At 41.3% G+C, this 24,434-nt stretch overlaps 1 protein-coding gene across 2 annotated transcripts in view; it reads right to left on the reverse strand.

The window, feature by feature from the left end:
- The window catches only part of IMMP2L (inner mitochondrial membrane peptidase subunit 2), a 477,314-nt gene extending 468,454 nt beyond the window's left edge, over positions 1–8,860 (reverse strand). Inside the window, exon 1 of one of the 2 annotated variants that reach the window (XM_056340695.1) lies at positions 8,378–8,520. The gene's annotated coding sequence lies outside the window, so the exon portion shown is untranslated. Of the gene's footprint in view, positions 1–8,377 lie in introns of both variants that reach the window. The other variant, XM_056340696.1, reaches the window with a different exon arrangement.
- Positions 8,861–24,434: the final 15,574 nt, after the last annotated feature.

Below are 24,434 nucleotides of genomic sequence, written 5' to 3' on the forward strand. Positions count from 1 at the left end.
AAAACAGAATCTCTAAAAATCAGGGGTTTGTCTACAATTTAACAAACTATATCATTTCACACAGCTTAACACCCTTCTCTCAACTGATTCTGAAATTCTGGCTTGAATTCTACTCCTCTGCTACGAGGTCTGTCATATCTCAGACCTCCCCCACTCTAACGTCAGCCTCAAAACACAATATTGAGCCTTGCCCACAAACATATCCACCATGTTCTCTACAGACATTCTTTTAGCTGAAAGACATTGCCTGACAGACGTATCACAATATGACTGATTTGAAACTTTAAGAAATCATATTATTTTACTTATTTTTTTTTAAATTCCTCATAATCAAACCTATTTTTCATTAATAATGAAGCATGAATGATCACCCCATCCCTTTTACTAAATACACCCACAGATCTTGTTATAAACTTCATGCAAAAGCCCTATGCTGGTATCTACAGAAGAATCTAGTATCTGAAGAAAAGTAAGTGGTCAGACTGCCCACAGGAGACCAATCATATGCTCCTGGAACTACAAGCTAATTAATAGTGACAGAGAATCTAGCAATCAGGTTAAGAGTTAAGACAAAATGCTTCATTCTCAGTACACCACTTGGCCAAGGCAACACGAAGAGTATTAAGTGGCTGTGGCCAAAGCTGGGAGTTCAAGGTCCTACTTCTGCATTTTTGGACACATGCAGTATTACAAGCACAGTATGAATACAGGATGAGGGGGGAAAACAGCAACAGCTCCCCTACAAGCAACCAATTCGCAAAGCCACCAAAGCCAGCAACAGCTGTTATGCTGAAAGACTTCTATACTTGCCCTGAAATTAATTCTTTCTTTCCATCCTTCCTTCCTCCCCTCCTCTACTAGGCAAGTGATCAAACCACTAGTTTTATCTTCCATCCACACCAAGATGAATCCTTCATTTCCAGTCACATGCTACATTCTGAACGTTTCCTGGTTCCCCACCTCCCGTAGCTTTTCCTAAGGTACAAACTGAGCAGGCCCATAGCGTACTGCAGAAGCCCTTCTTCCCGAAGACAGTCATGCATGCACATTTTAAGCGGTTTGAAAAGAACTTCTTAAAAACAAATCTGTCTTTAACCTTAAGTCCTTCCATACAACAAAACATTTTTTACAAAAGGGTAAGAAGTTACTACATGTCAGTATCTCATTGAACAGTGTGCACATTTTTGTGAGGCTTATTCCATAAGCTTTCCCCTTCAAAAAGCACAGACAAACATTTATCATGGGATAAGTATATATGCACATGCAGAGTTGCCATGCAACTGTTGACACAATAGTTCATCATCCAACTACCAAGAGGGGCTTCAAGTTGTCTGGCGTCACCACAGGGGAAGACCTTGAACGTAGGCAACAGAAAGACAGCTTGCAGCATTATCTTCTACCAGTAACTGTACACATGAATGGATAATCTTCAACTGATATTGTTTGATTAAATTAAAATTTAATTTAAAAAAATATTGTTTGATTAAAATGTGCAGTGTTTTCTTAGACGGTCTTAGGAGAAAAGAAAGGCAAAAAGTAATAATAAGCATTTACTGCAGTCACAAGAAAGAATTTAGGGTAGTCAAAGAAAGACACAAAGATCCTTAAATTTTTTTTAAAAAGAAAATAATTTTCTGGTTGGAGTATTTGATTAAAAATAAAGGAAACAGACAGCTATCACTTCTGGAGATAATATTCTGCTCTTAGAGATTATATTTTATAACCTCATTGTGCTCTATTTAGCTTTTCTCTTGGAAAACATACTCAGTTGGAAAAAATCTGTGAAAACCTCTGAAGGAAATATTGCCACAACTTTCTAATACTTCAACTTAATACATTTTAACTATACTATAGAGAAAATTGTATTTATAATATAGAATTTTTGCATTTATACTAATTTCAAAATTTCACTATATAAATATATTAGACATGGTATGTATAGTAGGAATATATATTTCTATATCAAATTAATATATGGGTTCAATAAAAATGCATAAATAACAATTTTGCCTGTCATTTGTATACAAAAATATATACATCCAATATTCAAAGTGAATTACAAATTTTAACAAGGTTGAAATTACTATTTCCAAGTCTCTAATCTACTTTATTTTTAGAATCTGAGGTAACACCATTGCTTCTAATGCTCCTATAAAAAACATTTTAATTATTTTTTAAAGAAGAATATCTTCCATGATGGATCATCAAGTTTTTTAACAGATTTAAATCTAAACACGTAGAATCTGAGGAAGTGTTCGACAGTAACACCCAACTAAAATGTTAAGAGCAAGAAGCTAATTATTTCATAGGTAAAGATATACTAACAAATTTGAAAGATGCAACATTATTTAATATATAAACACAAAAAGATGGTAATCTTCTATAGTATTTAAAAATTTTAAATGCATCAAAGTAATAAACCAGTAATTAACAGTTGTTAGTTTTAGAAAACATTTGAAAAAATTAAGATCTCTGTGAATTATCAGTGTTTAATGATACTCCACGTGCAGTATCTGGTTTATGCTGACAGCAGGTTTAAAGGTATGTAAATTAAATAAACCAAGGACTCTTTGCTGAAAAAAATAAATTTCACCAGCACAAACTTCTGGATCTCTGCCCAGTCAGTGATGCCTTCAGTAAGTTCAACAGATCGCAACACTTAAAAGATGATGCAACAAAACCAAACATATAAAACATAGAAAAAAATTATTTAGGCATGCCTATACTTTTCAGCACAGCGTTTGTAAATTACACTTAATTTAGGAAGAAAAAAACCCCAACAGAGTAATTCAGTAGAACTGACAAACTTCAAAGCAGCAGCCTTGAAAACTTGTTTGAAATGGCAACGTGGACAAGAAAAATCCAAGATCAAAAATACTACCATACTGTAGGTCAAAGCATTAAGAATTTCACATTGTGCAGCTCAGAGATTAAGGCAGATGGAGCACAGCATTATCTGGACTGAAGTATTTGGTGCACAAAAGGTCCAGGGATTATAATGAGCCTCTTGTGGGTGCTACAACATATGGAGTAGAGATGCTATTTAGATAGCTCTCTATGTATAAAATGTTTATTTTTTCTTACACTTGCTTGCACATTAGAAGACACTGTTTATCAAACAGCCTGCAGAAAATCATCAAGTAACATTCAGAAAGCCCCAGGTTACAATATATTTGCAAATCTAGGTACTTTAAAATTACCCACAGAAGTATGATAGGAAAAATAGCTGTAAAAACAAGGCATTAGCAGTCATCCACAAAGAAAATAAAATGGCCCCTGATGTGCTTCTGTGAAGGAACAGGAAGGAGGAAATCACAACCTATTTGCAAAACAACTACCCAGCCAGGACTGCTAGTTAGTTTGAAATTACCTATTTGATTTAGGTAAGAGACTAGTAACTATACTACATACCATTTCATAATGCATTGAAATAACCAACTTCTTTGTCAATTGCAATATGCATTTTTCTGTAAATCAATGGCATCACATTAAAATTCAAGCATATATGGTCTGAAAACAAGGAATACTTTTATAACAGAAAATACCAAAACACATGAATGACCCTAATTCTATTGCATGCTATGAAATACAAAATTGAGCACAAAAGCTTTTGCTTTAAGACAGACTGGTACAACTTGAAGACAAGGTTATACCCAGTCTAACTGTGATGAACAGGTTGCTGCTCAGTATCAGAATTGGTGTGATCTTTTTAACATCTGCCTTTTCTACAGTCTTTCATGATACAAGACACAGCAAACTACTGCCATGCAGTCTGACCCTCATTTCCCACTTTAGTTGCACATTTCCATAACATTTACATTACAATGAGCATATACATACAGTACCAAGTACGCAGATTTTTCAGTAGGCTAACTTAATTCTTACAAACTTATCTAAGTACAGGCTGATGCACACAGATATGATGGTGATGAATGACACAAAAGAATCAAAATAGATTAGTCCATGTAAGTTTCCAGTTAAAAATAATCAAAAAAGATCAGTCCATTTAACTTTTAATTTAAAAATACTGCCTAGTTCCACAAAGAGAATTCCATCCTGGTATTATTCCACCATAGTGGTGACATGTCTATTCCATTAATGTATTTATACTCGACACACAGGTTTTCCTCACAGTAGTCCTCCACCATATTAATCTCCCTGTGTCCCTCTGGCACAGCCATTAAAGAATACCACTCTACTGCAAATTTGGAAATGTCACAGACCATGGAAATGACTTTTATTTCTGAAGCAGCAAATCCTAACCCTAATCAGCACTTTTCAGTAACTACACATGTACGTTCTGCAATGCTCTGGTATCCTGTTTCTCCTGGGTTAGTCATTTTGTCCTGATACCTAGATATTTCACTTGTTCCAAACACAAAGCAGTAGATTTTGTTAGCCTCGACTCCACTGTGCACTGTTTTCTTATGCCTTAATTTGAATTAAAGCAATTATCATTTCCATGTAATAGCTCCCATCACTATGAGATATGCAGAATTTTTTCCAGTATACCACAATACAGAAAATCAACAGTAAAAACCCAGTTTTGTAATCTTTGCAGAGTCACAACATACACAGAGGTTCTCAGCAGCAGACAAATAAATAGATCAATACAATGAACTTTTGGCTAACAAACCACATCAGAACAAAAAAGCTTAAACCACAACAACCAGCAATATGAACCTGTCACAGAATTACTACTGGAGAAAAAATGTGGAACTGATTCTTCTTTTAACCTCATATTACTAGATCCCATCACTGGGATCTATCTTATGTACAAAGGCTCAAGGCACATGTTGGTTGTAACTGGAAAGAAACGCATATTGCTTATTCCTACAAATTAATTTTCTGTCTCAAGGACACAAATTTTACCATCATGGACAATCTTTTATTTCCAAACATTACATTTCACTCTTCAAACAAAGAAAAGTGGAAGAAAATGCAACTCTAGGTGAAAGTTGCCTTCAGCAATTAAAATAACAACCACTACAGAATGCAGAGGAGTCAGCAACCCCTCGGTTCTGACAACTTATTCAGGATTCCAATTTTACACACATAAGCAATCAAGAAAAGGAACAGCAATAGAATTACTTTTTTATGGGTACTGCAATACAAAAAAAGATCAGTAATCGTTACATCTCGAATCTTTTCAGAGCATTTAAACTCAAGATGTAATGCAAAGTCTACAACTACTATCACACAGGCGACTGACAAGAGTACCAGTTGGTCTAACATAAAAGATACAATAATTGTTTTTACTCATGTTTCTGTATCTTCAAAGAAACTAACAATCATTAGTATATAAAGGAAAGTACTATATTACATGAATTTCGGAACACACCTAAGTGATCAACATAACACATATTTAGCTTCTTGCAACTGACAACTGTATGTTGCCTTTCAGCTTAAAGATTCAATGCATGCAAAGTTAATTCTATCAATTGACTTGAAGTGCCCTTTACAAACAACTACCAGCTGCTGTTATGTTTTGGTCTTGGGCAGACTGCATAAATAAGTTGTTGTTTCCAAAATCACTTTATTTGGAACTTTGATTCTTAATTCATTTGCACGTTTACCTAGTCAACTCCCTGGATTCTTTCAAGTACCATGAAACTGTCATGTTAGCTGTGGTTATCCACAATCAAACTTATGCAAAAACAACAACAGAAAGGAAACATTCAGTCAGTTTTAACCAAAATATATAATACAAAGTGTTTGTATAATATTTAATGAATGGCCTAAGAATAACAGCATTCCACTCAAAACATGAATAGTCAGAAACAAACTCTAGAATTTTTTGCATTTGGATAAAGAACAAGTAAGTTTAGTACAGAACAGGAAAGTTTCTTCTAGTCTAATGGAAAATCAAATGAGTATATACAAGAAACAAGCTTCTCAGATATGGATCTTTCAAGGTTGCATTGAGTATATAAGGACAGAACAGTAACTGACAATAGTATCTATTATAGAATGAATAAGTAATTCCAAAAGAATGAACAGAGAGAACGTATTTAATATTGGAAAGGCATTTTCCTTTTTCAGCCTACTTTATGAAAATAACTAGTTCTCCCATGACTACTTTAAAGAAGGCTTTCTGCATATTTGGTCGAAACAAGGAAGAATCAGAACTGACTCCCCAACATAACATTCCCATGAAACCTAGCAGTAACACCTGATAAACCAACCACTTACTGTCTACTGTTTGTGGCGTATTGATAACCTAAATGTACAAACGAACATGCAAAATTGTGTCTTTGAAAAATAACTTCGTTTTAACAACTCAGCTTTTTCCTCGAACATTAGAGGTCACTGTGGGGCTTTCTAAGAGTGTACCTAGCATACTCAGCAATAACCTTTCACCACCATATTGAATTAGAGTCGGGGATTTGTGACTTCCACTGCCGATATGAATTTCTCAGGTCTGAAGAATAAACAAAACAAATAAACCATAAGCAGAAGGATCCAGATATTCCAGAAACAGCTGGAATCTATGGTCAACCTACAAAGATCTCGACACAAAAATTCAGCTGCGACTTAACATTATTGTTCAGCATGATTCAAATATTATTCTCATGATTCTGGATACCACCCGCTACTAAACCACGTGTATAGGTATTTCCTATCAATTCCAGGAGCAACTTTATTTTATACAGAAGCATTCATAATTGTAAAAGACATGGAAGACTCCTAGAAATCTCCCAATCACAGTAGCTAAAGAAATGTTACATGTTTTAGAAGATGCATGCAGATTCAGTTACAAAGCTGCATATTAGAAAAAACAAGTCTAGTTTTAAAGTCTTCTAGAGAAATTATTGCATTTATTTTATAAGTTATTGAAAATCCTCAAGGGGGCTTTGTCTTACAAGCATGTGCTGCTGACAAGTAATTTCTCTTTCCTTCCTAACTGAACAATGAACAAGTATATGTGACATAAACTTTGGGGGGGGGGGGGGGGAGAAGATAAAAATGTGCTGGTACAAGAAAGAGACATAAAAGCAGCCTTCCTAGATTGCCTCTCTCCTTTTCTGGTACCTCAAATGTATTAATTCCACTTCAATGGAATAGCAATGATAGGATAACAACAAAACAATCACTACAGAATACTGGCTAATTAAAGGATACTACAAGATTGGAATCTATTTAATGTTCAGCTGAAGTTTTTCTATGTAAGGTTTTCACAGACTTAAAAAAAAAAATCCTTGTTTTCACAGACTTAAAAAAAAAATCCTTAACAACAGCAAAAAAAATTTCAGAGAGACATGTCTAGGAACTGGCTGCATCTCTTCAAGTATTGTAGCCCGTATACAAAGAAACATTAAACTAAGAACAGATTGAAGGACAAGCACCTAACACGGAAAAGCAGCCCCTCTGAGATAAGTTGCATCATTATAAACCAAAATAATAATTTGTTTCTCAGATATCCTGGATGCAGAGTAACGGGAAAGCCACTCCATCAGGATACTAGAGAACTGCCATGAACCGTAGTCTTCACAGGGTAAATACAAAATCTGATAGAAATTTAACAAAGCAGGAAATTATGTTAAATATGAGCTGCACCCAGCCCAGGGCGAAGAACAGCGCACAGCAGGAGTCCCAGCTACAGACAACGCGCAAGCGAAGCCGCCCTGTTCCCTCCTGCACAACCACCGGCGCTCACGCCGCTTCGCTTCTGCCCTGCGCGCGGCCCCGGTCCCCCTCCGTAACCGCCACCCGCCGGAACGCAGAGGGCGCAGCGCCTCACGCCGCTGGCTTTGCCGCCTCTCTTTAATCCCGCCCCTTCCCCCCCGCTGTTAGTATGTCGGGAATTCAAAGCAGGGCAGGACAAGGGAGGAATCCCACACCCGATAAGCGGCAGCGCCGCCGCGGCGCCACTAAGCCGCGCTCCCCTATCGCTACCCCCGGGGCTCCCGGCGCGGCTCGCCCCCGGGCGGAGAGCGGCTCCGCAGACAGCGCGGAGGCCCGGCCGGCGGCCCCGCTCCCGGACGCGGCGGGCGTGCAGGCCGCGCTCCTCCCCTCTTCCCCGCGCCCGCCCCGCCGACGGCGCCGCGCCCCGCCCAGCTGAGGCGGCCCCGAGCCCCGCCCGCCGCCTCGCCCGGCGGCCCTATGCCGCGCAGGGACACCGGCCGCCGCCGGCTGCCGCGGGACGGGGGGAGGCGGGGCGGAGGGGCGGCACCGAGAGCCTGGGGCGGGCCGGCGGCCGGGCCTGCCGCGCGGCCATGTGTCGCTGTCCCCCACCCGCTCCCCCACCCGCCCCCGCTCCTTCCCCCGCCACGAGGCTCGCCCCCGCCGCTTCCTCGCCCCGGCTTTCCGCGGCCTGGGCCGGCCCGGCTTCCGTCGCTGCGCGCGCCCTGCCCGCCCGCCGCCCCGGCCCGCTCACCCTGTCCTCCCTCCGGCGTGGGGCGGGCCGGCAGCACGTCGGCCGCAGGCGAGGCGCGTGGTCACGTGGGCTAACTGCTGCGGAGGCGCCGGGCGCGGCGTGAGGGGGCTGCGGGCCGCGCCGGGGCAGGGCCGGCTGCTCGCCCGGGACGGCGGCCCGGGGCTGTGCCTGGCGCGGCGGCTGGGCCGCGGTGGCGCCGCAGAGCCCCCGGCGCGCTGTGAGGGCCGCTGGGCTGCAGGGCTTGCACGGAGCCGTTGTGCCCGGCACGCTCGGTGCCGCGCCCTGCAGGTGCCGCGGCCTGACGGGTTCACCTTGTGTCAGACATGCGGCAGACTGGGCTCTTCACAAAACATAACGCGCTTGGGCTGGTCTCTTTTAAGCATTGTTTTGTATAGCTTGTGTAAGAGCCCCCCAGAACCTGAGGCCGTTGGATTCAGCAGCTGTGATTTCCTTCACCAACGATGGAGATGCAAATACACAAAGACCGTGTTCTGTGGCCATTATTTGGCAATTCAGTAAAAATAAACTGGTTTGGATATTAACGTGTGATACTGGGAGGTTTTACATAATGGTATATGCCAGTTCTGTAAGTCACATGGTGTTGCAATCCACACAGAAACGGGGCTGGATCTGAGTTCCCTAGTGCAGAGCAGATTTCATCTGAGTGATGGCAACCACGTCTGCTGGGCACCAGAAGCAGCTGTGTTGTACTTTCAGGCCCATGGTCAGGAATGGAGTTGACTTTTCCTATCTAGTGCAAGTAGATACACTCGGGTTTCCGATTTCACTGCCAGAGCGTTTGGTTTGGGTTTTATGCACTCTGGTAAGAAGAGCAGGTGCCAGTATAGTCTGAAGCAGGAGATTTTTCCAGGTACTTCATGTACCTTCAGGAGGTGACGGGCAAGTCAATGGCAGAAAAATCCATTAAGGGTTATGCACACAGCGACTACCTCTGGCTCAGGGAGTCCCCAGGTAGACGCTGGCAGATATTTCTACTAGTCAGGCCACCCTCAGAAACAATGTAAGATGACAGCTCTGCTGCCTCCCTGCGCAAAGTTATTTGAAATCTCCTACTAAAACATTATTTTTAAGTTCAAATATAAAATTGTTTATAATTGAAATTATCTTGGCTTTGAAGCTTAGCTATGAAAGTATGAATGCATAGTTGTCTGTAGTCTGACTGTGTCATTTGACAGAGGTAAAATATTCTTCCCACAGTTTTTGATGTAGGAATCAACTATCTTAGAAGACAACACCATAGAGTACTTGTTAATAAACTGAACTGGAATACGCACTCCTAAGACCATTTTTTAGTACGATGCTCTTGAATTATGTATACATAATCTGTAAAGTTTCTTGTTACACTACTCCAAACACAACATGCCCAGCCTGTTCTCAAATCTGAACCTTTCAACGATGCTTACAGGTGTTTTTTTTAATGCTTAAAACAACATTTTCACAAAGCATAGAATTAGTTTTAGTGTGATTTTGTTTGCTGAAATAACCACGTGATAACATATTTATTACCTAGTGTAAACCAGTGTTAGCCTATTTCATATTTGTCTTCCCTTGAAAAATTCTTAAATAAGCATTACCTTTGCAATCAAATAATTCTTAGTAACTTTATTATTGATTACTCTTTATTTGATGAATTATTTCTTTAACACATTTGAGTTGTGTGCTCACAGCAGGACTCCACAACAAGCTTTTCAGTGCATTGTGCAGGAGCAAAAACACTGTTTGGCCTATGGTATCCACCATCTTCATTTTTGTTAGCCATAATGTAAAAAAAAAAATAACTGGGAAATCTTCACAAAATGTTCAAAAACTGCTGCAAAACATGATACTATACATTCAATTGTAGTGTTAGAGAAGCATCTTAAGGGAATGTGCCTTGATGTTTCTGTGTATTCAGAGCTGACAATATGAAATATTTCCGACTGAAATGCTTGAACCAAAACTCTTCTCTGATTAGAAACTTGCTGTAAACCTCTCAAGATCAAATGATGGCTTAGCAGCAGCTTTCTTCATTTTGAAATTATGCCTGTGTGAAACAACTAGCAGGAAATACCTATTCTTATTCTTCATTTATTTGTAGATAAAATTATACTTATCAAAGCCAATACTAAAGTTACCAGGTACAAATGATGCATTACCAATGTTCACACCATTTTATTTTTCTTCTTTTTATAAGTATTCCTACATTGCTATCTAGAGGTAGAGGATAGTTTATTTTACTTTCAACCCTAATAAACAGCTACTGAAAGTGTTTTGCTGCTTCCATGCTTTGATGCATCAGGGGCTGAAATAAAGAAAAAGCCTGCCCTTTTCACCCACCCCTTCAATTGCTTTTCAGCTGAGAGTATCTTTATAAAGTGTTCTTGGCAATCCATAAAACTATTGTACCACAGTATTCATTTAAAAGACTCTCAGCAGACTGCAGCAAGCTTTATGCTAAAAGCACATTTAATTCAGTTTCCCCTTGCTTAATTTCATTTTGCATTTTAAGAGCATGGAAAATCTATAGCAGATACCTAAGACCTGTTTTGAGTTAAAGGTCAAGTACCATACATTTGCAAATACAACTATCATCTGTAGGGTATTTAAGGCCTTGTTTATCTTCCTCCATATAGTAAAGGAATTAATGTTTGAGTGGTGTTGAGTGTACTGTTCTGAAGAAGTGTATTTTGGAGGAGAATATTGGGCTGGATCTGGCAGCCTGAGAGCACAGAAAAAGTGCCGTGAAAAAAGCATGAGCGCTGAAGGCACAAGATCAAGAAGCCTGATTGCTGAAATGGATCTTGTGGACGAATGTTTCATATCATCCAGCTGTGGCTTGAAGGACCTGTGGCCCAAGGACAGCAATGAATGGTGTGGCACAAAAGAGGGCAATGAATCTTAAAACTGCTATTGTACTAGTAAAAAAAGTGATTGTGGCTTCTATAGTATTATTATATTATTACACATTTCCATTTTATTATATGACTAGGCACCTAACCCCTGCTAGCTTCTGGGCTCCAATAATGGCTTGTGATAAAGGATTACACGCTCATTTTTGCGGGTGGGTTGTGGTTGTTTTTTTTAATGGAAGTTTATATTCAGTGGAAGGTAACTACCCACATATACATAATGTAGCTATCTATATATGAACTATTTATCTAGATTTCCTTTGTGTCAAGGAGGTGACATAGGACCCTTCTAGGACAGGATCAATCTTATTCATAGGTGGATGTTGCAAAGAGATCAGATAAATCACATTTTAGAAGAGCCTGTTTCTCCTCGGTTGCTACTGAGTGCATCTTGATGACTCAGTCAGGTGTAGACATGTACAGGGCTGCTCACTGTGGGAGGAAAAGCCTCCCACCCTGCCTGTGCCAGAGTTCCCAGGGACCCAGCTGAAGGCTGGTACCAAATACTGCAGGAATTACTACCAAATACAGGCCAGAAGTCCCTGACTAATGTTAGTGCCGGTGCACTTGGTTCAGTGCTCTGTACTTACACAGAGAAAGAAAAAACCTGGTTAGGTTGATTATGACACTGTATGGAAGTTACCGCATAAAGATCCTTGGACAAACATTTCTGTTCCTTGATGTGGATACTCTTTTTGACTATCAGATATTGTTTACGTTATGCCTCATACATACTGAAACACAGCCTGGTCAGAATAAAGTAAATTTTGCTTCTAGTTGGTCAGGCAGGCGGCAGAGCATAAAAGTCTGTAGTAGTCTCTCCATCAGGGAAAAAGAGAAGAATTGAAACACAAGAAAATTATTCCTGAAATCCTATTATCGGTCAGTGAAACTAGCATAATCTTTGAAGGGCAGAAAATATATAAATAACTTAGAATAGTCAACTTAATTGTGTGACCTTTCCTCAAGGAACAATTATTACCCTCAAATTCTTGTCATAGGAAAAAAGGAAGCAAACATGATCTGCAAAGTCAAGAGTCTCTTGTCAGTGTAGGTAAAATCTTGACAGGCTAAGGAAAGAATTGTAAGTCCAGAGCTAATAATTGTGGTGACACAAGTCGAGGCGGACTGAAAAGAAACACTATGTCTGCGTGGCTGGGTTCGGACAAAATGGCCTTTATTGTTTATACAAACTATTTATATATCTTAGACAGTGCAGGTGTCAGACCCTGATAGGTTTTTGTATCCTTCTTCTTGCTTGCTATTTGCTGTCACTGTAGGTGCCCTGTGCTGAGGTTCTAAGTTCCGATTCTTCACACCCTGTTTACATACCTGACAATTTGTGGCTGTCTTAAAGGTACACGGCTAAGTCTTTGAAGTCAACTAACTTGTCTGTAGACCCACTGCAGACCCCAACAAATAATTACAGAGGAAGAAAACAGTACTAATGATGGGGGCGGGGGGGGTGGTAAATCTTTATACAGTTTACATTCTTATAATAACTTCCTAACATCCACCCCTCTTTCTCTGGTGTTATGCTCACTCTTCTGTTGCCTCCATAGGTGCTAAGGTGGTTTGGTTCAGTGTTGTAGGAGTTGTTTGTTTTGTTACTTCTAGAACTGGCTTTCCCCCACTCCCAGGTCTGTATTTTTCACTGACTGCTGGTGACTTTTTTACAGCCCTGAAGTTTCCATTGTCACCTTCTGCCTCCCCCCCACTCCTGTCATTCCATGACTGCAATCCCCTGCATTGCATTATTATAGTAAGGGCATAAACGTTTCATTCTAACAAGTAACTGCTTATTACCACTTATTACTAGATATCATGGTTGTATCACAGAATTATATAGAACTACACAAAAGTAAAATACAGAATCATAGAATATCTTGAATTGGAAGGGACCCACAAGGATCATCGAGTTGAACTCCCTGCTCCTCACAGGACTACCTACAAACTAAACCATATGACTAAGCATCGTCCAGACGCTCTGTGAACTCTGACAGGCTTGGTGCCATGACCACTTTCCTGGGGATCCTGTTCCAGTGACCAACCAGCCTTCCAGTGATTAACCTTTTCCTATTGTCCAGCCTTAACTTCCCCTGACACAGCTTCATTCCATTTCCCCACATCCTATTGCTGGTCACTAGAGAGAGGAGTTCAGCGTATTAGACAACTGCCACCTGATCGTTAGAAAATTGTTGTTGCAGGTAAACAAGGTAAAACAGCGTTGTAGGCATGCTAAAGAAAGTTCGGCAAAACCTGAAGGTCCTGAGGATTTGCAAAGTCTGTATGAAGCTCACGTTCTGCTGCTAGGCTTAACAATACTGCGTTTACTGAGCTGCTGGGCTACATAGGTCCTAAACATTTGGAAATGTGAAAGTAACTCAGCCTAATACTGCCTGTCGCTTGATAGTCTCCAATATATTTAATCAACAGTAACTGACTTAGCATTCAGTTCTTATGTGTAAATCTTTATCTTCCTTTTAAATAAGGAGTAATGGTTACAAAGGTTAGTAGCAGTAAACAAATGTAGAGTCATCATTGTAGATTAGCGGTTATTAAATGCTTAACATAATGCAGCCAACAGCTACTTTGCTGTTACATAGAGTACATTCTTCCAGCAGTCAGATTTAAAGGGTTAAATATACCTGACTGGAGTCAGTACTTCTGTGCTGGCTTTTCTCATTATAGAAGCTTATTTCTGAATCATTTCTCCTGTACATGCATTTTAAAGGTGTGTAATTAACTGGTTGCAAGTTGTTAGGCAATTGATGAAGTGTGAACAGGGCACTGATTTGTTTTCTTTATTTACATGTTTCCCATAATACTCTGATGAAAGCAGGATGTTGAGGCTTTTTTACCCTTTGTATTATTCCTTGCTTGTTTCATCAGATTAAGAAGCCATTTGCGAAGCCATTTGCAATTCCTCAAATGCCATTAAAAGTTAGTGTCCAGGGAAGCCTTAATCAAAAACATAAGAAGTACTAAAAGATGAAAACCAACATCACCAGCACTCCTGTGGCTGGCTCAGATAACCGAGGGAGGGAAGTGCCTGCTTTTATCTGAGGTGTAGCAGCACGGCTGACCGCTCTCAGCTTGCTGTTCAACAATATGCTGGTTTTGAAGACCAAGACACTTCAGGAACTTTTTGTTCTTCATTATTCAGTCCTTCCCCTACCTATTCACTTTTAACCAGAGAGAATAATAATTGTGTGGGGCAACCCACCTTTCAGCCAAGCAGTAGGGAGGGAGATATTTGAAGACAGCTTCATCACTGGGGTCTCACAAAGGCCACCACTGAGTGTCTACCTATGTCAAAGGTGTCTACCCTTGAGTGTTTGTAGCCACATTCATTTTAGCATTGTTTCTAGCAAGCATAATAAATAGCTTGCAGCCTGAAATGTCTATCTTTTTATGCTTTCCTTCCTTTTACTGGTCCTAGTTCTCCTAGTGAGAACTGTTCTCTGTGGGTTAGTAGAGCAACATGGTTCGCAACACTCTTTGCATCCAGATCGCCTCCAAGTCACCTCCCACATTTTTTGTCTGCCATGAAATGGGTTACGGTGAGACTTTTTCTGCGTCTGGTCACTGATCCCACAGGACAGCTGACCTGATAGGAAATCAGAGTGCCATGAGTCCTTCTTAACTTGTAGTGCTGGTGCCTCTCATCAGAAAATATTACCATTTATTTTACACTTCAGTTTATATTATTTTTACTGTCATCTTTTCATCAAATGTTAACTTCCAATTTGCAATGAAAAAAACCCACAAACTCTTCCTGTCACATTTCTACTATACTGTACCTCAGAAGAATGTCAGTGTCCAGTCACACTGCCTAATCCACCCTGCCGCTATAGCTGGAGGAGGGGGAACGAGAAAGCAGCTTGATGGGCATCTGCCAACCAGCCAAGGTTGACCCACCGCAGCCCCACTGCCAGCCCCGGTGAGGGGACTGGGTTTGAGTGCTCTGTGTTCACACGGTGTGCTCCTGATGCACCACCAGCCCAGGGACGCAGTGTCCTCAGGTGTGAAACCTAGCCTCTGTACCCTCTGATATCCCACAACGCAGCTCCCCTAGATCTTTTGGTGGGCCTCGCTGCCTTCTTTACATTCCGACCCAATAGCCCGCTTGTAGCCCTTCACAGAAGAGCGGTGTCATGGCTGATGGCAGAAATTGGCACCTGCATTGGTGATGGAAAGGCATAGGTGCACACCTGCTGTCTGGAAGGCAGCCGTTCCAGGGTCATAGAGACGTGCAACGGAGTTGCTTAAAAAAAAGCAGCTGCTGCAGTTTCTGTAACATTCATGTAAGACCACAAACTAGCTAGTTTATGCCAAAAAAGATGACTATGGTCACAATGACACAGCATGCCCAGCTAGCTTAGCAGTGCAGGCAGAGACGCGTTCCTTCATTCCTTGTGTTTACTGAGGGGCAGTAATGACTGTTGTAATCAGCACTCAAAGTCTTGCTTACCACTGTGGCTGATTCTTGCGTGCTAAGAGGTCATGCTAACTCTGGGAGTGCCAGGCACGGCTTCAGAGTACCCACGTACTTTGTCTCAGCCTGCTAATGTTTCCCTCCTGGGGTGAGCAGGCACTCTCTTTACCCCACACAGTGTCAACCGGTCCAGAGTGAGGACTGCTGCGGTGTTAGCTCTGTGCTGCAGGAGCGTGTCTTCTCAAGGGGAGAGATGGATGTGGCACAATGTGCATGTACACAGACGGAGTTGCCTTCTCCATCCCTCCTAGGTCAGTGGCTGCTGCCACATCTCTCCTGGAACCAATTTATTTTCTTTCTCTCTCCCACCTGTCTTCAGTCATTCAAATTTCTTGACCCTTTCTTCTTACAGCAGACATCTCCCTCTGTTGCCGTAACAACAGGAGCAGCTCAGCTATGCAAGGCAGCCAGGGCTGGAGCTTTTGCTTTCTGCTCCCACTGAAAGCAGTCCCTCACACTTTGCACCTATATTTTTTACCATCAGCCTATAATGCTGATGGCAAAATGGATCAGTCTGAACTACACCACATGGTCCTGTGCTGCTAGAGGGCCTGTACTCAGAGAAGTGAGCTGCCTTGTAGGTCCACACTAACATGTACACTGCTGTGTCTGCTCAGACTTGTTTCCAGTACTCAGACCACAGCAATGGTGATGGAAAAGGGACAGAACAGGGAGCTATGCATAGTAGCAAGTATAAAGAAAAGGGGAACAGGCTTGATCAAGCTGCTGGTGTTCTTTGGTGTAGATGATCCTGTGAGGAAAGCATGGGACAAAGCAGATGCAGCTTGCATGCTCTGGTTACACGATGGGTCATGGCAGGCAGTTACTGGGTGCATCTGGTGTGATTGCAAGGTCCAGGGTTGCTAGTGCAGTGCTGAAGGCCATATAATGTTGCTGCTGTTCTACTTAGCCCATTAAGTTTGGTGAAGGCACTAACATAAGGTTGGAAACACAAGTATGCTCGATTTCCATTATGGAATAAGTGCATCGAAGCCATCTATGTTATCCTATCTGAAAATGCACCAGAGAGGGTCCCGGCCACCACTCAAACTGAGAAGATCCAAAAATAGATGTACCAGCCCTCTTCACCTGCTCTCTCTGATAGGTCCAGCATCAACACTAGAGCAGATCATATGGGAATGCACATCCCCCTCCTGCCAGGCAGGGTGCCACAGGAGGTGCCTCTATTGCCTAAACTCCTGAATTACCAAACTCTGATTTAGGTAAACAAGAATGTGCACAAAGTTTAGGTCAATCTGACCCACCCTCTCAAGGTCCCACCATGTCAAGGTGTCAAAACTGATGAATGAAAGGACTTGTAATCAAAGGAGTCAGTCTTGGGAGATAAAGAACAGATAATGATAAGAACACCGTTATATAAATTATGCAGAAAGAAGCCTCCAACTGAAGAAGTTCTGGCTGCAGGAGGAGGCAAGCTGGTAAGGAAGGTATTGCAACCCTCAGAAAATCAGTTGAAAGTAGGACAAAGGGGATTGTGGTAATGGAAGATCATGACCTCCAAGTCAAACAGCTCCCCTCCACCCCCGAAAGAGGGCAAACCCCCCTCTTCAGCAGCATGCGTAGTTGGTAAAAACCTCCAGCAGCACTAGCTGAGGGTGTGCACCAGTTGGCACTAGAAGTGAGAAACTTGTAACCAGTCCTGTGTGCGAAGGAAAATGAATATGTGATGTCCTAGGAATGTGCAAGTACTCAACTGCATATAACGTGTACCCTCAAGTAACTTGGTGTGCACGTTAGGAAGAAAAATTCCCCACACACCCAGCGCTGCAATAAACCGATGCTGGCTTTCTAAACTATCATTTGTGTTGGAGTTTTCCTGGTTACAAGATTTGGTAACACTCCCAGAGCTAGTCACTGTCAGGAGGACAGGCAGTTGACCTCAAAGATGCACTAGAAGCGGTGGAGAGGAAACCACTGTCAAAAAAAGGTAATAGTTTTTATTCTTTACATTGTTTGTATACAAACAGTTACGAAATACAGGTTTGTTATGTTATCAAACTGAGCAAGCCAAAGGCAAATCTTTCCTTCAGCGCACATATTCCTGTGTGCAGATTTTGGTTCTTTAAGACAAATTTGTAGGTGATGCTGGCCTTCAAGATGGTCTTCAGGCAAACACAGAAATGGTCCATACCAATCAAAAAAAACCAACCCTGAAACCTTACAAAAACCCCAAGTGAATGGACATTGTTTGGCTCATGATCAAGATCTTAAAGTCTGTCTGCAAGATTTGATATCATCCTGCCAGATTTTCCATTCCGGTCTATGAAAAGTGACATTTTTCCCTCTGAAAAACCTTACCCTCACCCTTAATTATACTGCATTAAGTAAAATCAGCACGAGTAGTTTCCAGTGAGAGAGTGGGAGCTGAAAAGGAAGCAGGGGAGCAGGCTGAGAGCTACTGAGTCAGAAACACTGGTGAGCAGAGGCATGAGGATATTCACCTGAGACTGCATGGCCAAGGGTATTGGAATGGCAAATAGGAATCTGGAGGAACCGGTAGGGGACAAGTGAGGGACAAGCAATCAGAAATAGAGTGTGGGTGAATGGCAAAAACAAAGAGCCGTTTATAACAGGCAGGGACAATTAAGCTGTGTAATTACAAAATCCTGCTGCGGCTAAACTTCTGTGCAGTTACTGAATGGACATGTACCCTGAACGCAGCACTTTGAAGAGGATGGCAACAGTTCCTCTCTCTTTTGCTTCTGATCCACCACCCCCCCCCAACCCACCCCTGCCACCCCCCACCTCAGCCAGCAGTGGCAGATGTGATACCAGCGTTGTCTGCCGAGCAGCAGCATTGCTGGCCATGGACAGCCACAACAGCACAGCCCCGGCTAACCAGCCTGCTAACTGCCAGCAAACGCGAGGCTGGAGGGGCAGTCATAAGCGGTTCCAAGTCAGCGGTGTGGCACTGGCAGTGGTGGCATCAAATAATTCTTAAAAGGTTTTCTTTACTAATGCTACGTGGAACTTCATTTATTTTTTCCATTGATTGTTAATTTAGAAAACATGATACATTCTTTACTATATTTATTATATTTAAAACAAGTATGTGACACAATGTGACAGGAGAACAGTGGGTGTCACTGTTAAGAGCAATTGGCATCTCCATGTGCCTGTATTTAGTAGTTATTTTGAGGACCTTATTACAGGTTGTCAGGTCACCATGTTCCAAGCACATTTTGTTTGCTGAATCAATTTTTATTTCTAATTTTATAGCCCGGGCTGAGTTAATGTTGGTTTTTTTAAAATTACATCAGCACCTTCTGAATCCAAAATCTTCAAAGAACAGCTAGTTGCACTCTTTTAGAGCTGCATTTCTAAACCTCCCATGGGAAAAATCCCTTCCAAACATATGAAATTAGAGCCAATAAAGGACTAAAGCATCAGATGTGGAATTGAGACACTTAAATCCAGAGTTATGGTCTAAACCCTACTGCTCAGCTGTTGTATAACCTTGTGGATAATACCTCATTTGACCTACAAGTTCTTTCTGAAATCCTGCTTTCCTGCAGGCTATGGTTACACATACCTAAATCAAGGCACTGAACAGAACAGGCTTTTAAATCTGATAGGAATTATCAGGGCATGACTTACACATACCCCAAAGGATTCTCAAAACTTCTAAATATGGCTATTTTTTAAAAAAATAATGCCGTTTAGTGTACAAGCACCATGTAGTCAGTGAGGTCTGCAGGGAAGCAGAAGAGCTTGATCCCAGTTTCCTGCTCACCTTTCAGTTTCAGTTTATGGAGCTCAGGAGTCCCTAGGGCTGATCCATACATTGAATGTGCTGTCTGGCTCCATGTAGAAGAGAGACACCGACTGCTGTTGCTGAGATGTAAAAGAAAATGGTGACTTCTGCAATTTCTACAGCTTCGACTTCATTCAGAGTGCTCAGTGCATACTTTTAAATTCCCTGCTAGACCTCAGGGGCTACAGACAAAATGAGTAGTTTCCAAAACCTGATCAGGTTGGCATACAATTTAGGCACTGAACTTGCTCCTGTAAAATTCATGCTGTGTACTTTGTGGGAGGCAATTCTCACCTTCATAGCCTCAACTTATACCTCTGAGGCACATCATATGTTCTTTGGGAAGAAATGTTGAGCCCTCAGGGACCATTTTTTGTAAAACAGTCATTCTGAAGGTTACCGAGTTTAGCTGGGGATACCTGAGGTAACATTGGTGAGATGGCTAACTGAGTGGGGTTTGGTCTCTTCACACAGACACACAGACAGACAGACAGACACACAGACACTCTCTCTCCCTGCCTCCACTTGCCCCCCCCCCCCCCAACTCCTTTGTGCCAGCCCTACCCGTGCCAGAGGGAGTAATGATGGAGTTACCTCTTTGGCTCACTTTTCATTCTCTGGCCCTGATCACACTGGCATACTGAACTGCATTCTTCCATAATACATGCTGCAGTTTCCAAGGGTCAAGTCTATTGGCTGAGTCAAATCTAGTGCAGCCACCTACTGTGACACCACATTTCAGTTCCCGTCACTCAACCTCGAAGCCGCTTAAGACATCATGTACGATTTTTTTCTTTGAATACTGAGAAAGGGTCTCTTTTTCATTGCATACTTGATATTTTAAAAACATTTTCTAAACTTTTTTTCAGGCATTCTGGCATGAGCCACTGAAGCTGAACCCCATAAAAAACAGCCTTGTCAGGAGCTAAAAATACAACATTTTTATATGCATGCGTCCTCTTGCCTGGACAAATGAAGGCATTACACTGCAGGTTTTTGGGTCTGTCATCAAAAGAACCTCAGTGATAGCATTCACTTGCAAAAAGTCATGTTTTTAATTTGCTTATATTTGTATGTCCACAGGTACGCTTACAGGGCTTATTTTCACCCTCAAAGCTCTTCTCAGACCTCCAGGAAAGTTCATACACAACAAAACATTTAACACTTGGCAAAAAATCATTTGGAACTTCAGCAAACTGGTCAATAAAAGGATATATATCTCCCTCGCTGGGAAACAAACGTTGTGATATACTCCGGGTATATGTACTGAGGGCTAGCTCTCATGCCAACTATAAGTATCTAACCTTCATGTTTCTGCCTTCCTCCATCTCCTTCCCACCCCGGGAATGCATTGCCCTGAGGGAAGCACCCAGGGGCAGCTGGTCCTCAGGGTGGCCACCAAAGCTACCAGGTTTCCTTAGTCAATAATGAAACTGCAGGGCCAGCTGTGGTTGGACTCTGCCGGTGCTAAGGCTTGTGTACCTCAGTGTACTCAGGTGAAAGTCCCAGGTGCTGCCCCAAATCCTGCACTGAATTCAGGCACCTGAATTAGCTCTTATAAAGAGCCACGGCTCTGGCGATTTGTTGCTGCTGGTGATATATGTAATGTCTTAGTCACCAAAGTGTTTACCCAGGGAGCTAAACAAGTTGTGAGAGCTGCTCTCTGACTCTGCTTCAGCAGGCTACTATTAAATGAAAAATGAAACCAGCCAGGCAGGTATGTAATCACAAGTTTCCTGCTACCCCCAGAAAGGCACGAACAGAGTCATGCCGTGTTTGACAATGCAGCAAATTGCTGATTATGTTGTCCAAAATGAAAGAGCTTTACCAGGAGAGCGTTAACTGCGCTGGTAGCCTATTAAGGTGAGCATTTTCATGTGCCGGGGAAGCTGCAGATGACAGAGTGCTGCAGAGTATTTTCCAATGGAGAGCAATTATTGTACCACGTATACAACAACTACTTACACAGACCCAAGACAGGTGACAAGAAAGAACAAATGCATCTCTTCATTCCGGTGAGTTTGACATTCATCTGGGTTTAATTTGGCAATGGAGGTCACAGGTTCACCAACTAGTATTTATCATAATTAAAGCATACTGCATATAACATTAATACCTGAATACTAACATTTGCAGAATTAATTTTACAAAATATTTAAGATAAAATTTGGGAAGGGATTACCAGTATACTGCAGGTTTGCCCCAAGCTGTAGTATGGTCTCCACAGCTGCATTGTCTCTACAACAGTCAAAGATTTACCTGGATACTACGTATGGATCAGCCACATACCAGCTGAGTGCTTTAACTAGGGGACTATGGGGGTGAAAGAGGAGCTGCTGCCTCTTCTGGTGATATTTTGTTGGTGTCTCCCTTTCTAGGAGGAAGGCCGTGGAAACTATCAGGTTGAGTACTGCAGACCTGCCTGTGAGCTAAACCCTTAGCTACTCGGCACAGTTGTATAGGCATGCCTTGATCGTGGCAGTCTGCAAACCTACAGAATGCTAAATGCAAAGATATATATTCATACAGACTTCTAAGTATCAGCAAAGAACAGTGTGTGAGGTCAGACCTTGTCCTTTTGGATCTCATATTTGAAGACTTTGGATGACTGCATACACCAGGTGTCAGCTCGATAAATATATCCCTTTGAATGTATTGCATTTGATGTATTCAGTTAAATTCAATAGCTCTCTCCAGGCTGGACTGTTCCGTTCCAAGTTACATTGCTGTAAATCCAAAGTAACTCCACTGAATCTACTTAAGCCTTTTTTTTTAATTAGGTCTGGATGACTGACTTCAGTTTTGTACCTAAGCCATAGCACCAACTATTTCTCCTAAAAAGAAAGAGGTAGTTTGCATTAAGAATTAATAATTTTACTTTTTTTTTTCCCAGGTGCCTGATACCTAGGATTTAAGAACAAAAGGAAAAAAACCCAACTTCTGAAACATTAAATGTGAACCTTCAAGCATTTAACATAAAGTAAAATACTTGTTCTTAAAAAGAATAGTGCATTTATTGTGACTTAGTTAAACAATTTGCAAACACTGAACCAGTCAAAAGCCTGGAAAAACATCAAATAACACATTTTCTGTGAATACTAGTCCAGTTTTGTCCAAGTATCATGAGTATTTTGTTCAGTCAGTATAATGATGGCAAAACTTTATATGTCTTGTTTGAAAAGTGAGGCAACCCGTTTTTTGCATCAGTTATAAAGCACCGTTTTGTACGATGCACAGAGATTACAGCATGAACTAAGATCAAATATCAGATTAAAAATCCTGTATTTTCTGGGGAGCACTGTAAATCATATGCACTGAGCCCCACTACAGTTTTGATTAAGGGAGTTACTAGGACATAAGCCATGAGCTATGGCAGGGCAAATTGTGTGTGTGTATGAGGACAAAATATATTAAAAGTAATAGTTCTAAAAATGTTTTTTCTCTTTGTTTAGGGATCAGAGTATATGGGTTTGAAGTTCAGGTGTTTGTGTGTGTGTTTGGGGTGGGCTTTTTCATCCTTCATATGTAGTTTAGTGTGAAGTCAGCATGGGAACAGAAACTGAATTCAGGACTGGAGAAGTAAAGGAAAACTATTTTCATTATTTGGCTCTTGCGAATTGAGAATAAGTACTCTGAAATCTGTGGAACAGCATCTGGATGACACTGTAATCCAAACTTTTGGTTTCAAATAGTTACTGTGATAATCATCTACTGGCACAAAACATGTCTTTTCCAGTAATGTTAAGTGTAGTTCTTCATTGGTAATTACTGAATCTGGAGGATCTAGTACAGCAATTGTGCTTTTAGACATCTCCGTTTACTTCAGGTTTTACATTTGACAGGTTTTCTCCAAAGACACAAAAAAAACATGTGGATTGTAACTTGCCACATTGCTATAATTTATTTCTGGCAGCTTAGAAAGAATATGAGGGTTTTGTTTTGCATTTTTATTAATTGCATGCTGTATATCAAAAATTTTTTGAAGTTCTAATGTGTAGCATCACTTGATTTCAAAACACATTACAGAAATAAACCACAACTAAATTGTAATTGCAATTTTATGCTTCGATTCTCCACCACATCAGAGCATTTCAAGATGAGTCTATTGAAGATGATTGCCTCTGAACTATGATTGTAAATGGTTTAAAGAGCTTCCACTTTCACCCTGCGTATGTATTAGATCATATATACGTTTTTTCATACTCCTGTTAGATACAATGTTCTCAGAGGAAGGATCTTTAAGAAAATGGTGTAGGTTGCAATCTGCCTAAAGCAAAACTATTTTAGTAAGCCAGTCTTGAAGTTTAAATACTTTTGTTCTAACTGTATGAAGAATTCAAATTACGCAAAGAAATGAGTGGCTATTCCCAATTGCATAATGCATAAGCCTATAAAATAACCCTCTTACAAATAAACCACTAAATTTAAAACAATCTTTAGTCTGAAGAGACAAACCAAGGCAAAAAGTGAGAATACAAGCATGGGTTTTGCTTAAATAATTTTAGAAGGTCATTAAAATAATAATAAACTATTCTTCAACACATCCTCTTAAATCCTTCATTATCTAGCACCAGCCTCTGCTATTTATTCCAAACATATTTAGACAGCACCCCCACACCGCCACGCCCCGGAAACTAGAGTCCCTTTAGAACCTGTTTGTGTAAGAAAATATCCCTTTTGAAGAAGGTAACATCTTTTTGACCTGACTATTACCTACAACATGTTTCTTTGGGTGCTGAGAACTCATACGGCCACGTACGCAAGTTAATAACCGGATCACCCAGGACCAGCCTCGCCCTGACTGTGAAGTCAGTATTTCAGTTGTTCTGGTTTGTTGCTTATTCACCTATTTTCTGGCTCTACTATGACATGATT

Source organism: Falco biarmicus, chromosome 5 (genome assembly GCF_023638135.1).
Source record: "Falco biarmicus isolate bFalBia1 chromosome 5, bFalBia1.pri, whole genome shotgun sequence".
Lineage (NCBI taxonomy): Eukaryota > Metazoa > Chordata > Aves > Falconiformes > Falconidae > Falco > Falco biarmicus.